General features: G+C 45.1%; 1 protein-coding gene across 1 annotated transcript in view; it reads right to left on the reverse strand.

Moving 5' to 3' along the window:
* IL1RAPL2 (interleukin 1 receptor accessory protein like 2) overlaps positions 1 to 15,178 on the reverse strand; it is a 416,536-nt gene that overhangs the window by 181,237 nt on the left and 220,121 nt on the right. The window lies entirely within an intron of this gene.

Raw genomic sequence — 15,178 nt, forward strand, 5'->3', positions numbered from 1 at the left:
CAGAAATAAGAACATTCCACAGCACCAATTTGCAGGCAGCTTCGCACCACTGCAATAATGTATCTAACATAAATATGACAAATTGGAGGGATGTGGATTTGATGGATGGACCACTCGATGGATAAGAAACTGGTTGAAAGGCCGCAGACAGAGGGTGGTCATCAATGGCTCCATGTCCAGGTGGAGGCCGGTAACGAGCGGCGTCCCCCAGGGATCTGTCTTGGGACCGGTGCTCTGTAACATCTTTATCAATGACATCGATGACGGAATCGAGTGCACCCTCAGCAAGTTTGCTGACGACACCAAGCTGAGTGGTGTGGTTGACACGGTGGAAGGAAGGGATGCCATTCAGAGGGACCTCGAGAGGCTTGAAAGGTGGGCCTGGGTGAACCTGATGAGGTTCTACACAGCAAAGTGTAAAGTTTTGCCCTTGGGCCGGAGGAATCCCAAGCATTTACACAGACTGGAAGGAGCGGTCCTTGAGCCCTGCAGAGCCCTGCAGAGAAGGACTTTGGGGGTCCTGATGGATGAAAAACTGAACATATGAGCCAGCAGTGTGCTCTTGCAGCTCGGAAAGCAAATGGTATCCTGGGCTCCATCAGAAGAGGAGTGGCCAGCAGGGACAGGGAGGTCCCTCTACTCTGCTCTTGTGAGGTCCCATCTGGAGTACTGCATCCAGGTCTGGAGTCCCCAGTACAAGAAAGACAGGGAGCTGTTGGAGAGGGTCCAGAGGAGGGCCACAAAGATGATCAGGGGACTGGAGCACCTCCCCTACAAAGACAGGCTGAGGGAGCTGGGCTTGTTCAGCCTGGAGAAAAGAAGGCTGCGGGGTGACCTCATTGCAGCCTTTCAGTACCTAAAGGGAGCCTACAAACAGGAGGGGAATCAACTCTTTGAAAGGGTAGATAACTGCAGGACAAGGGGAAAGGGTTTGAAGTTGAGGGAGGGGAGATTTAGGTTGGATGTCAGGGGGAAGTTCTTTACAGAGAGAGTGGTGAGGTGCTGGAACAGCTGCCCAGAGAGGCTGTGGATGCCCCGTCCATCCCTGGAGGTGTTCAAGGCCAGGTTGGATGGGGCCCTGGGCAGCCTGGTCTAGCATTAGGTGGGATGGTTGGTGGCCCTGCGTGTGGCAGGGGGGTTGGAGACTCATGATCCTTGAGGTCCCTTCCAACCCTGGCAATTCTGTGATTCTGTGACAAAGTGCTGAGCTGGCTGTGCCTGCTGATGTAGGTATGGCTTCTATGGTGGTTAACTCCAACCAACCAGTATGTCCAGCTCTACATCTGAAGCAAGAGGACAACAACAGTTCCCAGTACCCACGAGGTACAGTGCCTCAGTGCAGGAAGACCAGGCTACAGACAAGGACATAAAGGCCTCTGACAATGCAACACCTGTTCCAAGTGTAGAAGGAACACAGTTTGAACTGGATCTCATCAAGATTAAAACAGAACTTGCAGACAACAACCACTGCCATCTCCGTGCCCCACAGCGCTGCGTGCTGATGCTCCAGGGAGCACGGCCCTACAGCAAACACTTTGCAGGAGGGGAAGGAGAAGGGAACAGAGGGAAGGTGTGTGTAATCTAGAACGAATAACATGAATCAGAAATAAAGACATGCAGACATCATGCAAACTACATCAGGGGTACTGCTGATAAACAGAAGTTCTTCACATGTGAAGGCACTTACTGCTGTATGTATTTCTGTTAAAAATAAAAGCATCACAAATGCATTCACATTTTTTCATGTGTCACTTCTGAAATAAATGTTAAGTCAGGGAGAGGTTGACATTGTAAGAAATGCAATTAAAATGATTTACATATCAAAGACATTGTTATGTCTTCATTGTAAATATTTCCATCATGATGACTTTGAATAGAATCTTTGCACACAGAAATATGCCAGATTTCAGATAATCTGAAATCATGCTGTGTCAAGTTGTCAATTTTAAGAATTCTCCTAAGCTGTTACAAATCTCATTTTAATCTCTCTAAAGACTTATCTGACTTTATATAATTGGAAAAAAAAAAATAACATCACTGCTTTTAATGTGTTAATTTTGATGCAGTGAATAACACGGTGCCAGAACCCTTCCAGCCAACCACTGTTTTGAAAAGCTGTCCTAAGTTTTGAATCTCTGGCCTGCCTAAGGCTGCACAAACCTTTACAATGTGATTTTTAACATTGTTTAATACAAAATATTCAAAAATATGTCATCAAAATGATGAAAACTGGATTTTTTTCCTTTTCCCTGGGATTGATCAGCGTGCCTTTAATAAGAAAGAAGAGCAAATACAACCTAATTAATGAGCTACAAATTTGAGATAACAAAAAGCATCACTAAGAGCCTACTTGCTACTGGATGCCATCTGGTAGAAGACATACTCAGCAAGCATTAAGCACCCTGCACCACTTTGCTTCTATTTGCATATATTCAAAAATAGTCCTGGCACTACAAAGAACACTTCTGAGGGATGGGAGAAATGGCATCAGTGCCCCACTAGACCAAAATCATCAGACATGCAAACACAGGCATGGAGTGAGGGGACCAGGGGCACAACTCAGGGATATTCAGACTTTCACTGCGCATACACATACATAAATCCAACAACTACAGCATAGGAAAGAGGGACTTTCGACCTGCTTTTGAAATCTTTGCATTAATTAAAAAAGAATTTCTCAAACAGCCGTGCCAGGAAGACCATTTACTTCTAAATAATAAGTGTAGGCTTCATGCAAAATATTCTGGATTTCAGTTCTCTAAATTACTGTTAACCCAACGTTACTCTTTGCCTACCTTGTGTTTTTAAATGGAATTACATATAACCTGCAGCCTCAAATCTAAATGAAAAATGTAGCTCCAGTTGAGCCTCAGGAAAAAAAAAAGAAAAGAAAAAAAAAGGCAAAAGTTAATGAGATTTAAATTAGTAACAGTCAAAGCTTTCTCTTAAAGAAAACATTATCGATTTTAAAGAGCTACCTAATGAAAACGAATGGCATTCATTTAGACTTTGCATGAGCTACATTAGAGATTCATTTATAATAATAAATAAGGATGTGCTTTACAGTGAAATGAATCAGCAGAATTTATGTACATATTTTTATGAGTTAACTACACATTCCTTAGGCCTTTAATCACAGTTTTGGGTGAACAGTTTATGGTAGTAAAGAAATTACAGTTTCTCAAGCCCGGATCATCCAAGATAATTAAGTATCAATTCCCTGTAAGAGCTGAACACCTACACACCATGGGGGGTTTTATTCTGTACCTTGTTTGTAAAACGAGGATGGCTAATGTTTCTCTTTATTCTTTGTTAAATAATGTTTCTATTTTAAGCTCAACTAGCTAATTATTGGGAAAATTCTCCTCCTGTAAATACTCGTGACATTTCTGTGTGATACATACTTGAGATGAGATGGCTGTACATCCTTTGCAAACTCCTTACAGAGGGAAGGCATTTGTTAAGCTGTCGGCTTTCGTACATTTTCATTCAAACACAATTTTATACGATCAGAAGACATGTTACCATATAAGTACACTTCAGGTATGTAATGTTGTGATCCTATGACTTTTAAATATGGAACACTGATGATCACGCACAGATAATTATTTGGCTGCATTTCATCAACTTCCCCTTGTTGTGCTTTAGCCCAGCAGGCAGCTAAGCACCACAAAGCTGTTTACTTGCTTCATTCTCCAGTAGGAAAGGGGAGAGAATCAGGAAAAAAAAAAAAAAAGAGTAAAACTAGTTGAGATAAGGGCAGTTTAATAGAGAAAAGAGAAGAGAGGACACAAAACAAGTGATGCCCAATGCAGTCACTCACCACCAGATGATGGATGTCCAGCCAGTTCCCAAGAAAAGGCACTTTCACTGGCCAACTCTGCCAGCTTTATTGCTGAGCATGCCATCAGATGGTGAAGAATGTCTCTCTGGCCTCTTTGGATCAGCTGTTCTAGTTGTCCTCTCTCAGCTCGTGTGCCACAGAATCACATGGGTTGGAAGGGACCCCTAGAGACCACTGAGTCCAACCACCTGCTAAAGCAGGCTCCCCACAGTAGTTTGCACAGGTGGGCATCCAGATGCATTTTGAATATCTCTATAAGGAGACTCCGCCACCCCTCTGGGTAGCAGCATGAGAAGCTGAAAGGTCCTCGACTTAGTGGAGGCACTGTTCAGTAACAACTAAAACAACATCATTTTCATCCTAATTCCAAGTACAGCACCACACCAGCTACTGTGATATAACTATCCCAGATGAAAACAGGACACATACCAATTCCTTCACTGTGAACTGCTAAAGAAAACAGCTTAGGTCCAAGGCCCTCAAAGCAAGTTTTGAATGAGTTTTAAAACTAAACTACTTACATAAAGAGCAAGCATTCCTGGGCACATTCCAAATCAAATTTCACCTCAGAATTAATTACAGCTTCAGTCAAAACCAGTAAGTACAAAAGGAATATTTCCTTCATTTTCTGAGATAGCCCAGATTGCTAAAACTTCAGCTCCCCAAGTTGCTGAATTCCTGCTAAGTCAGCTATGGAAATGGGCTTGCGGGAGCTCCCAGCCTGCTTCTCCAGCTCCCAGCCCAGAAGGAATTTACTTCACCACTCAAACAACACAGTTCACCTGGAAGCCCCTCGAAGAGCTGTCATGGTGCTGCACACGGGCAGATCGAGCCCCACGTGTCCATGATGACAAAAGGTAGCGTTTGACTCCCAACAAACTCCAAGAAATTTCCCCCATGCGTATCAAAACTAGAAAGAAAGGTTAACTACACATTTCAAAAAAGCAAGCGGCACGTTCTCATGTCTCAAACTAAAGTCATGTACACCAAGATAATACAGAACATGTGAAGAACTCCCACCCAGAACAAATAGGTACCACAATCCCAGCACAGCACCGTTTTTGCAATGCAGCTTTGACATCGTTTTCACTTGTCAAAGCATATCCAAGCAATTGGACTTAATTTCTGTTTGCTGGAGACGTGTTCTGCAAAGAGATTACCCTTACCAGAGGAAAAAGTCTTCTCTATTCTTCATTTTTCTTAATACTCATATTATTCTTAATAATAAAAATTCATTTTCATTAATTCAGTCTACTTCAAGAATATGCTTCAAAGGGATTCTTTAAAGCAACTGAACAAAACTTTAGCCTGTTTCACAGAAGTTAGAATTTCATCTGCCTGCTTGTGAGCCAATTCACAGATCTCTGCAAGGCCTCTTCAACACTTCTCTGCTGCCCACCTCTACATGATTTTGCTCATCTTCTCTACACTAGCCATACAATGCAAAGCACCAGTGCAGCTTTGAATTAAGTTCTGTTGCTGTCCCCACGCACATTTCTCAGCTCAGTTCACAGAATGGTGTTTGGTGTACAAAAACAATCCTTCATTAGGAGAATCCTAACCCAGATTCTCCACCCCAGGTATTCCAGCCCCAAATGGAAACAAGCAGGTCTGAGCCAATGACTGGGAGCTGCCACACCAAACTACTTGCTGTCACAGCTCTAGCCTAGAGTTCCTCAGATGTGACTTGCTATTCATTTTTTGAAAGTGATATACTTCAGCCTTCATGCATTAAAAGAAGAGTTCCCAGAGGCAAATCAACTCTCAAATACATCATCTTTGGTAAAAGCTTTCTGGAGAGAAAAGGAAATTATATGTGAAGTACACCAATTGGCTTTGTACTTCATTCTTCCCTTTCTTTAATTATAAAGTAAATTAATAATCACACTGTGTTTGTTTTTCACTGTAGTGTTCCCTAAAGCATGACAAAAAAAATTACCGTGGCTGGAACCGCAGAAATTGTATCCCCAAATGGGTCTTAAGGGAAATAATTAATAAAATCTGCCCTAGCATTGGGGGTTTTGTTTTGTTTTTTTGTTTTGTTTTGTTTTTTTCATGAACTGTATATTTAGCAATGATCACCAAAATTCCTCGGGGTTCAACATAAGCCAGTCCTTTCTACCCCACACCAGTGTGACCAGAATACATTGTACAGCAGCAAGATGTGCCACAGAGGAATTAGGACAGCTTATGAGGCGGTGTGGACCTGCATGGCCACCTCCCTACCCCTACCCAGCTCTGGCTTAGAGCTCAGCTGAAAGGAGCAAGAATCACCAGTGGACAGAGAGCACCAGCTAACAGTTGAAACTGTCCTGCACTAAAGAATAACCTGAACTAGAATTCAGGGGAACAATAAACAGCAGTTACTCACCTTGCTGCCGTAGCAATTTGTACTGACTTCCAGAGCAAAATAAGCATAAATTTTAAAATGTTTCTCCCAGTTTTGCTTGGCCACAGACAGAGGGTGGTCATCAATGGCTCCATGTCCAGGTGGAGGCCGGTAACGAGCGGCGTCCCCCAGGGGTCTGTCTTGGGACCGGTGCTCTGTAACATCTTTATCAATGACATCGATGACGGAATCGAGTGCACCCTCAGCAAGTTTGCTGACGACACCAAGCTGAGTGGTGCGGTTGACACAGTTGAAGGACGGGATGCCATTCAGAGGGACCTCGAGAGGCTGGAAAGGTGGGCCCAGGTGAATCTAATGAGGTTCAATACAGCAAAGTGCAGAGTTTTGCACTTGGGCAGGAGGAATCCCAGGCATCCATACAGACTGGAAGGAGCGGTCCTTGAGAGCAGCCCTGTGGAGAAGGACCTGGGGGTCTTGATAGATGAAAAACTTAACATGAGCCAGCAGTGTGCTCTTGAGGCTCGGAAAGCAAATGGGATCCTGGGCTCCATCAGAAGAGGGGTGGCCAGCAGGGACAGGGAGGTGATTGTTCCCCTCTACTCTGCTCTTGTGAGGCCCCATCTGGAGTACTGTGTCCAAGTGTGGAGTCCCCAGTACAAGAAAGACAGGGAACTGCTGGAGAGGGTCCAGAGGAGGGCCACAAAGATGATCAGGGGACTGGAGCACCTCCCCTATGAGGACAGGCTGAGGGAGCTGGGCTTGTTCAGCCTGGAGAAAAGAAGGCTGCGGGGTGACCTCATTGCAGCCTTTCAGTACCTAAAGGGAGCCTACAAACAGGAGGGGAATCAACTCTTTGGAAGGGTGAGTGACAGCAGGACAAGGGGAAATGGTTTGAAGTTGAGGGAAGGGAGATTTAGGTTGGACGTCAGGGGGAAGTTCTTTACAGAGAGAGTGGTGAGGTGCTGGAACAGCTGCCCAGAGAGGTTGTGGATGCCCCATCCATCCCTGGAGGTGTTCAAGGCCAGATTGGATGGGGCCCTGGGCAGCCTGGTCTAGCATTAGGTGGGATGGTTGTTGGCCCTGCGTGTGGCAGGGGGGTTGGAGATTCATGATCCTTGAGGTCCCTTCCAACCCTGGCCATTCTGTGATTCTGTGATTCTGTTTCTTTTTTGTTGGGGCTGCCCCAAGGGTCATTTTGTGATGGATTATGGACCTCAGTTCAAGAAACCCCAATCTAAAGTCTGCTTCCCAATGAACAAGTTTGCACACTGTCACAGGAAGCTGTGCTGCATAAAAGAGTGGTTGTTCTTGTTAACGTGCTCTAGATCCACCAATGTCCTCATTTCATGAAGAAGAGTTAGCACATCGACTTCAACTTCCAAACCATTCTCAACTAACAGGCTTCTGTAAGAGTTTTTCTGCCATTCTGCATCTGGGTTTTTTTGCATTGTTTTAACCCCAAGAGTTTAACTAGGTTCATTTGTACTCTGTACACTGGCAAAAACTTCAAAACTTGGATATTTAAGCTTTTCTTTTCTCCCCAGGAGCCTCCAGATGAGTGTTGCTGTGTTTTATACGTTCTAGGGGGAATTCCTACAACCGCCTTGCCCTTTTACTTCAGCCTGCAGGAGAAGGAAACAACTAAAAATGTTCTGGCCCCACAAACCCAAGTTTCCCTAGTGGAATACTATACAAGAGAGATGGCATTTCACTGGGGCTGGGGAAAGATACTGTTCACAAGAAGGTGACTGAATCACTCAAGCATTTGTTATGTCTATAACTATACCAACTCTATTTTCAGCTTTGACAAGCACTGCATTCTTTACACTTTGAGCTGCAAAGGAAAGCTTTGCCAAGGCCTGCTCAGGTCTTACGTCTCTCCAGATGGGTAAGGTTACCTCAGCACAGCCTTCTCCAGGAGACAAAGCCAAACCACCATTCATGGGCAAGACCAGTATGCTACCAAAGTCCTCTGGCCACTAAAGGAACAGATTCAGCTCTGATCTTTTCTTAGAAAAAATGATGTAATAAAGATTTTGTCAACAAACCTTTGATAACTCTGACTTCTGCAAAACAACTGTGCTGGTATGACACCTTCCACCCTCTTCTTCTGTACTATTCTGCACTTAACAATGAACCATAGTGGTTCCCTCCTAGCCCTCAATATTACAGCCTTGTGACAAAGTAAGAAGCCACTTTCCCATTACTTCTACTACGCTAATATTTTGTCATTTATTATTTACATCGACTACACCTGCACTTTAAACCTCACTAAATGTGCAAACCGGCCGATAGCCTTCTTCATACAATGCTGGTTTATTAAAAGCAGTTACTATACCAGTTCATGAGTAAGCAAGAAAAAAACATTTGGAGAAAGTTTATTTCTACACATGCAATGTCTCCGTGCCTTCATACAAAATATGCTCTGGCAGTCATTTGAGCACACAGAGCAGCTGTTCCTCTAATGCCTCAGCTCAGCTCAAAAACCTGAAAAAGGCTGAAAAGGGGAATTCTTGGGAAACTGGTGATGAAAGACAGTGGAACTACATTCAGAAATTGGACAGAAAAACTGTCCTTTCCTAACTAGCACTTTTAAAGTACACCAGAGTTTTCAAAAAAGCCTGAATTCTGCAATTGAGGCACGCAGGTATACTGGTATCTGTACAGCCACCAAACTAAGACAAGAAGCAGCCGGTCATCTCTGTGTGATTACCACATACCTTCAGTGCAGAATGCTCCCAGCAGAACTCAGGGGCCAGAACTACCTGTTACTCAAACAAAGAATAGGCAATATCCCCAGCAACATACAAGCTTGATATGAAGAGCAGATAAAATGAATAATGATCCCAATTTCTCAAAGAAAACATAAATACTAAAGCTCTATGGCAAGAAAATCTTTTCATACACAATAACAACTTTACAAAGACACTGCAGATGATGCACAGCTCCTGGTTGGGTTAATTATATGGACTTGAACAACAGTCTCAGTCCATGGCTTTCACTGCGTGAGCATCTGGCTCTGTCTTCAAGTTTAAAAGAAAATAAAATTAAACCTAGACTGAAATCATTGCCTTTCCACATCAGTTTCACCTTAGAGTCATCAGAGCCTGAGAGAAGAAGCCATCAGCAGTACACCGAAGCCATAGCTGCCCTGAGCCCTGAGCACAGCAGTCCATCCCTGGAGCCCCCTGGCTGAGCTGTGTGCCTCCAGCACCACTCCTGGCACGCCGCTCCTCATCCATGTCCTACACACACTGCTCTCGAGCTCTAAGATGGTGTGATTTTGCTACGACATGCACTCGTGATTATCCCTGAAGCATTTGTGGGTTTTTTCTCTCAGCATGGCTCCCCACTTGTTCCCCACCAGCTTTTCCTTTTCAGTGCAAGAACACCAATATTCCAACTGGACTTTCAGATGCACCAGGCTGCTTCTGGGGACAGCTGTCTACACTCGCCAGCCTATTTCTAACTATTTTTAAAGTACAAATGATGATGAAGGAGGCATCTAGATTACAGGGGCTGGATGAGGGCTAGAAGTGCACTGTTAAAAAAAAAAAAAAATCCCAGAGGCTGTAGCTGACATCTTCATCATCACTAATCCACACAATTTCATTAACAACTGCGGTGATTGCTGAATTTAGCTTTCCTTTTCCTTAATAAATAGAGGCCTTCCCTTGATTGTGCTGGAAAAAAAAAAAAATGCATTCTGTCCTTCACACAGAATCACAGAATGGCCAGGGTTGGAAGGGACCTCAAGGATCATGAATGTCCAACCCCCTGCCACATGCAGGGCCACCAACCTCCCGATTTAGTACTAGACCAGGCTGCCCAGGGCCCCATCCAACCTGGCCTTGAACACCTCCAGGGATGGGCATCCACAGCCTCTCTGGGCAGCTGTTCCAGGTCCAATCAGGTCCTTGGAAAGACCTGGTGATGATGTTCCTAACTTGTAGCTTCCATTTCTCTCAGCACCAGCTCTTCTATGATCCCTGCCCAGCAGCACAGCACAGAGATCTTGAGCATTTTCACTTCTGAGAGGGCCTCAGACCATTCTGCAACACCAGATGTTTGTAACATCATCACCAAAAATGACACTAAGCTGTGGCTGGAATGCAGCTTTGAGGGTGAGCCAGCCCATGCCAAGATAACTTCTATCCCAACATGTGGGCCAGTGAGAAATGGTCAGTGCCCCACGGCCCCACTGCAACAAGTCTGATGCTTATTAAGGTAAGTGTGGCATTTGCTTTGATCCTCTGAATAAAGAAAGCCCTAAAATCACAAGGCTGCAATTCGGAAGGAAAAAACAAACTTGCTTATTTGGCCAAGTTCTTCACAGTATTTGTATTTTAAAGCTTTCATCCACAAATCACACCAGATGCATTCCACCTGCATCTGCACCGTGTGTTGTATCCATGAAGTTACAGCTCAAAAAGGTTAAAGTCTTCCTACTACTGTTATAAAAGGTCCGTCACGCTGCAGTGCAAAATCGCTCATCTGCACATTTCATGCAGCTTGTGGGTGAACCAGCTGTAGTACAGACCTTTCACAAAGCTAGGAAACTTTACAGGACCCCGGACAACTATCCAGATTTCCCATGGAGTCAAACTTGCAATTTTGGGCAAAGGCTGCCAAAAACGTCCCTTCTGGCCAGGCTGAATGGGTGCTGTCTTCTGAACAGGCGGCCGTATCTGTATCATGGCAGAGTATGAGGGCTGCAGGCCAGGTCTTCATGCTTCAGAGAAATGCGTTTGCAAAAATGTTGCTTTCATTTTGAGGGCATCCCCAGTTGCTGCCCCCATCCCATCAGAGCCCAGCTTAGCGGGGCTCACAGCACGATCAGCCTTGGCTCTGCACTCATACAAACCCCACGCCTTGCTTCTCCTGCGAGCCAAGCTGCACTCACTGCTGCTTCAGAGACAGCGAGGAAAAAAGTGAGCCTTAAGAATCACTTTTTTAAAGGAAATGCATACTTGAAGTGAATTGTAAAGCTTAATTGCCTTTTCTTACCGTGGCTCTGTTAAGTGTATGACAGCTGTCACACAGTGCCAGGAGCCAGTGTAAAAGGACACTCAAAAGCCAGATTCCAGAATATTATGATATCTGACGAGCTCATTACTCTCATTTTTACTATTTCCACCATTTTCTTCTACTTCCTGCAAGAAGGACCATCAGTGCATCCACCACCAGGACGAGCAGCCCAAGGGTCACTGGGCAGGTTCTTCTACAGGCACTGCTGGAGGGACAGGACATCTGTGTTGTGGGGGGGACAAACCCTAGCGACGCCATGCCTTTTGCACAGCAAAACTCCTCCTCTGGCAGACCAAGCCCCACAAAGCACTTCAGAGGACCGACGCTGGAAAGAAGAAGCATCAGAGCAGGCAATCTTCTTCTCAGTTGTCCTCTTGCCAGCAATAGGTTGCAGCTATGAGTAGCACTCAAAGCAGCATCCTGTGGGCACAGGCAGCAGTGACGAGGCTGCACGCTCCTGAGCAACATCCTGGGGGAAGAAGCAGGGACACAGGAGACATATGGATGCTGAGTCTTCTTGGAGACCACTGGAGCACACACAGCCACTTCAGACCTGCACTGCAAGCCGTTAAACCTCCTGCCTCTCTGGCTTAAAATGCCAGCACTGTGCTAAACAGAGGCAAGCCTGGGACTGCTGCCACGGCACTGGGCCGCAGCAGGTCGGGTGTCAGTCACACCACATCCCCACACATCTCATCAGTGTGGCTCTGCTATGCCAGTGGCATGGCCAAGGCTTGTCCTCTCCAGTGGCAATCTCCTCCCGAGGGCTTATTGGTTACAGCACAAGTGCAGTACAAGGCTGGGCAGGAGGAGCAGCGCTGACCCACCAGCAGCCAGTGGCTGCGTGGGCTCCTTCTGCTTGCCAGAGTAAGGATAACCTCTGCTTGCTAACCTCTCCCAGCAGCCATCATGTGGTCCCCCCAATCAATATTTAAATAACAACAGCAGTGCTTTGAGAGCCTCCCCCATGTATTGATACACTGCCTGCAGCCATGCCATCTGGCCAATGTCTGAAGAAGCAAGAAAAGATGGGCCTTGTACTGTGACTTGAAGGTCAGTAGGTTCAGGCATGTTTGCAAGTTTAACTAAGGCTTCATGGCAGGTCATCTCCTTACTTCCTGATGTGGAAACAATTTTATTTAATACTTCATTGAAATAACAGACCATTGTGTAATACCCTCAGCAACACTCATCAGCACAAACCTTTTGCCCCAACCAGGTATAGCTCTGCCTCAGTGCCATTAGCTGCCACAAACTAACAGCTCTGCACCATCCACCTGGAGTTAAGATGCCCTTCCCTTCCCTTCCCTTCCCTTCCCTTCCCTTCCCTTCCCTTCCCTTCCCTTCCCTTCCCTTCCCTTCCCTTCCCTTCCCTTCCCTTCCCTTCCCTTCCCTTCCCTTCCCTTCCCTTCCCTTCCCTTCCCTTCCCTTCCCTCATCACTTCTTAAGCCAAGTGCCCAGGCATCAATGGGGGCAGGGGCTGCTCAGGTCACCTCCAGCCCATGTTCCTGCTCCATGTGGCTGCAGTGCTCTCTGAGCTGCAGCACATAACCAATGACACTGCTAATGCAGTTCCCACTGCGAGGCACAATATGGCCTGTCCAAGTGCGGAGGTGGGAAACTGCGTTAAGATAAAACATGACACTAGCTGCTCTAAGACAGTGTGGCTCTGAAGCTCCCTGACTAATTACATATGGGTAAAGTGCCTTTCCCCTCACAACACACAGGGAAAAGCAATGTCAGACACATATTGGCCACTGCCCATCACTTCATCACTGTAGGAACACAGCCAACACCACCAGGCAAGAAGTTCCTCATTCCTCATTCTTACTTTTTCTGCTGGACCTCATTTATTATCTTCTAATTTTCCTGATTTCTGAGGTATCAGGTAATCACCATCACAGCTTCAAGAATAAGGCAGACTGGACTGAAAAGAAGCGCTGTGGAGAGCAGACACAGTGGGATAGAGCCAGCAATAGCTGCCCACATTCCCACAGCTGCCTCAGGACACACAGAGCCAGCCGTATCTATTGTAGCTTCCAGGGAAATAAATAGGAGGCATCCTGTCAGAGCAACTTGTGTATTTTAACTCTGCTGAGAGAGAGCAAGCAATTATATTTTCCCTTCAGAGCCATGAACTGCCACTTTTCTTATTTCGGGCCAGCAGAAAGTATGTACAAGAAGCTGCATTACGTACATCTTGATCAGTTTTCATTGACTGCAAAGAAATGGTTTGGTGAGTCCCATCCTTCTGTATTTGATGGGAAGGTAAAAACTGGAGCCGGTCATTAATGACAGAGCAAGGTCCACATTTTTAAGATGGACAGCTCTAGCATTAAAGATCTGAAGAGCTAGCAGCTTGTGGGAAGCCCCCCAGATTCCTACCAATCTCAGGAAGCAATATTACTAGATGGGAAGTTTCAACATAGATCTAAACATCTCCAAAGAGCAGACATTTGCCTCTAGCTGTAGCACACAGGGTGTGTTTCAGAGTTCCCAGCAGTCTCACTACACAGCTGGAATTGTTTTTTTCCTCATCTAAACTCCACCTGCAGCCACCACCCCCACCGGTGAGCAGGTCCTGTTATCCTTCTGTAGCAATGACTACAACCTTCTAAACGTTGCACTGATTCCAGCATTAACATTTTTCACACTTCCCTGTCACAACACGAAGCACGCTGACATTATGTGAACACAGACACTCGTGAGACCGAGCATTAGGCAGACTTTCACAAGGTAACATGGATTCAAACAGATGGACAGACCCTGGCTCTTAAGCTGTATCATTCCACGGGGTTTCCCGTAGCCAATCTGATCGCCTCCGAGGAAGGAAAGCTTCACACCTGATGCATCTGTGCTGAAAGACTCCCTGCCTTTAAAATGACTTTTCTGAGTGCTATTGGAAAAAACAACATTAAGATAATGGCGAGACTGACAGTGAGAAATTCACGGGGGATGCAAAATAAATGAAATCAATTAGTATTATAAATACGGGCTGAGTTTCACGTCTCACATGTCAATTATCCATTCTGAACTTCAGAGACCTTATTATTAACAGGTTTGTTTTGGCCAAAGCTATAAGATGAAGAGAAAAACCCAACAGCACTATTTGAAGCCTATGCCATCGCCTTGCAGGCTACCAAAAAAAAAAAGGAAGAATATTTTTATGAGCCATCGAACGGCTCAGCTAATACCAAGAGGCATTTATTGAAACAAAAACTCTGAACAAGCCTGCTTAACAGCCACTCCTGATTAAATGAAGAACAGCTCGTACCCATAGATGAAAGTGGATGAGATCTGTGTAGTATCAGCTCTGGCAGAGCGTACATTAACCGAATGCCTGGGTTTTGAGGTCAGCTGTCATTCTTTCTGAATTGCTCCCTGAACAGATCACAGAGCAGATGGAAAAGGCCAGTTTGACATGACTCTTTGACTTAATTATAGCATTACTAGGACAGCATATGGAGTTGGAACGTAGCGTAGAATTTTATCCAATATCTTTATTTCTCACAGAGTCGGAGATTTGCTTCATTTGCTTTTAATTGATCTTCAGCATTCGCTGCATTTGAATTAGTTTTACCTGTGCATTACTAGGTCAAGCTTTCTTATCAAGTACAAGAGAGAGAAATCTACATAAATGTTTAAAGAATCACAGAATTTGATTCTGTGTCAAGTACAAGATCCTTTCTAAAACATGAGCGTTTAAACCGTTCCCTGTTTTCAGCATTAATTGTGTCAGATCCCTTGAGTTACTCTAGGATTGCTCCAAGACAAGCAATGCCAGACTGGTCTAGTGACAAACAGGCTATGTATGACATAGACTAACACCCCCTCTTTCCCATGAAGAATCATCTCATGGCATATGCCTACCCATATGCACAACACAAATGCACAGATAGCAAAAATAGGTCCAGCAGCAAGAGAAGAGCAAAGGAAGGCCCTGACACTACCTGCAA

Source organism: Phasianus colchicus, chromosome 14 (assembly GCF_987193195.1).
Source record: "Phasianus colchicus chromosome 14, bPhaCol1.hap1.1, whole genome shotgun sequence".
NCBI classification, from domain to species: domain Eukaryota; kingdom Metazoa; phylum Chordata; class Aves; order Galliformes; family Phasianidae; genus Phasianus; species Phasianus colchicus.